This window comes from Sceloporus undulatus, chromosome 3, assembly GCF_019175285.1.
Source record: "Sceloporus undulatus isolate JIND9_A2432 ecotype Alabama chromosome 3, SceUnd_v1.1, whole genome shotgun sequence".
NCBI lineage: Eukaryota > Metazoa > Chordata > Lepidosauria > Squamata > Phrynosomatidae > Sceloporus > Sceloporus undulatus.
The window spans coordinates 42,572,239-42,574,810 of NC_056524.1; positions in this window are offsets into that span (position 1 = coordinate 42,572,239).

Consider the following 2,572-nt stretch of genomic DNA (forward strand, 5'->3'; position numbering starts at 1 on the left):
AACTGACCTGTTGGCTAAACAGGAAATCATCAGAAACAACAGAAAAGGAATGGAGTATAACCTTAGAATACTGCAGGAACAAATGGAGCTGACAAAGGAAACAACAATGCGCATGAAAAGCAGACAATGGTAGATAAATGAAATCAATTAAAAAAACCAGTGTAAACTGAAGTTACACAAAACAAATTGACATGAAACAGAAGTAGGTAAAGAAACAAGTCTCACAAACCAGAAAGGTGAAAGGAAGTTTAAGATCACAAATATAGGTCAACCTCAAATAATAACAATATAAAAATAACTATTCAAACAAATGAACCACATCAGAAAAATAAACATAGTACAAGTTTATTGGTAACTGTTATTGTTTTAACATGTTCTATCTTTCACTTTTCATACAGATCACATCCTCCAAACCATAGCTAAACCAATCAGCTATTGTTTTCTTATATGGATTTAGTTAAGTAAATGACTAGGTTTGGAAAATATAACAATGAAACTGAAATGGAAACAAATGTTGGGTTTTTTAAATTATGTAAAAATTTAAATATGTTCCTAATTCTAATAAAAAGAAAGTATATAAAAAAATAATGTTAGCTACACTGACGTTTCCAAATATTTTGCATCAGGTGCTTGTTCAGTTGAGGCAGCACTTTATTCCCATCTTCTATGCTAGTCTTGAGCACTGAAATGTAGGAGGTAATGTGAGTTGCCCTCTAAACATGAGCTTGGCCTTAGTTATTTTCAGCTTGACGCATCTAATTTCAGCCTAGTTGCATTGAAGTTACATTTTACCCAACAGCTATTTCAGTCTGAAGTTGTTTCATATATCACATCCTAGATATATAAAAATAAATCAAAATAATATATTTCATTACTAGTGGTGATGTGTTTACTTTCATGTCAGCAGGTGCTTAGCAATGCTGTCACTTGATACCAGCCACAGGCAGTAGGTGGTTCTTAGTTTCTAGTTAATTATTTGCAGTTCTTAATTTCATATTTAAATGAAAGCATGGATCAGGGTTGTATAAGATGAGTTGCTTCCTTATTTTTGTACTCCATCACTATCAAAATCGCAACCGTTGGCAAAAGCCAACCACTCCTGCACGTGTTTTTTCCATTTCCACATGCCTGCACATCATCTACAGAGGCTAATAGCACTTCTGTAAGTTTACTAGAAGCACCAGTAGCCTTTCTCTGGTGAAAAAATAGCACTACTGGGAGTGATACTTGCTTCTGGAGGCATCCGATCCAATTTAAGATTTGAGTCCCAAATTGGGAGAAAAGTGAGATACAAATAAGTATCATAAAAATAAAAACATGTTCATGTTAAAATACCGTATATACTCGACTATAAGTCGACCATGTATACTGTATATACTCATGTATAAGTCTAGGTTAGGATTCTGGAGACCAGGGTTCGAATCCTTGTTGGGCCATGGAAACCAACTGGGTGACCTTGGCAAAGTCACACTCTCTCAGCCTCAGAGGATGGCAATAAAAAGCCCCTTTGGAGAAACCTGCGTTAGGGCTGCCACAAGTCAGAAATGACTTGAAAACACGCAACCACCAATCATTTTTTTTTAAAAAGCAGTGTTTGTGTAAAACTTCATTTGGTTTACAACCAGGCAACCCTGTCAGGAAAGTGGCTTTTGTTTTGGTGCCGTTATGTCACAATATAAATGTGGTCTAAAACAACTATCTCCTCCTCATTCCTTCCATCCCTTAGAGCAGTGCTTCTCAATTATTTTCTGTCATGCCCCCCCTAGGAAGAAGAAAACATTTTGCGCCCTCCACACGACTGTAAATAGTATCATTTGTCTATAAAATGGTTATAAGTACACCTCTGCATAACACTCTATCCTGAGCCTCGCGCCCCCCTTTACGGAGCCCGTCCCAATATTTGAGAAGTACTGCCTTAGAGCAACACTAAGGGTCAAAACACTGCAGAAATAATGATCCAGTTTGAGACTGCTTTAATTAACTGCCCAGGAATCCTGGGAGCTGTAGTTTTGTGAGCCATTGAGCCTTCTCTGTCAGATGGCATTGCCACCACAACAAACTACAATTCCCAGGATTCCCTAGCATTGAGCCCAGGGCAGTTAAAGCGGTCTCAGACTGGATTAATTCTGTAGTGTGTTTTGGGCCTAGGTGCCAAAACACACTACAGAAATAACCAACTTTGAGGCTGCTTTAGCTGCCCTGGCTCAATGCTAGGGAATCCTGGGAACTGTAGTTTTGTGAGGCATTTAGCCTTCTGTCTGAGAGAGCTCTGGTGCCACAATAAACTACAATTCCCAGGATTCCCTAACACTGAGCCAGGGCAATTAAAGCGGTCTCAAACTGCATTATTTCTGCAGTGTGTTTTGAACCTACTAGGGCTACATCTGAACTGCAGAAATAGCCTGGTTTGGGACCGCTTTAACTCAGCGCAAGGGAATCCTGGGAACTTATTGCTGCAGTGTATGGACAGGGCTGCGCAGGAGAGCTTTCCTCCCGCGCATGCGCTGTTTGATCCTCTCTCCGTGGAAACGGTGGCAGAAGGCCTTGCGTTTGTCCTGGCGCCCTGCCTCCT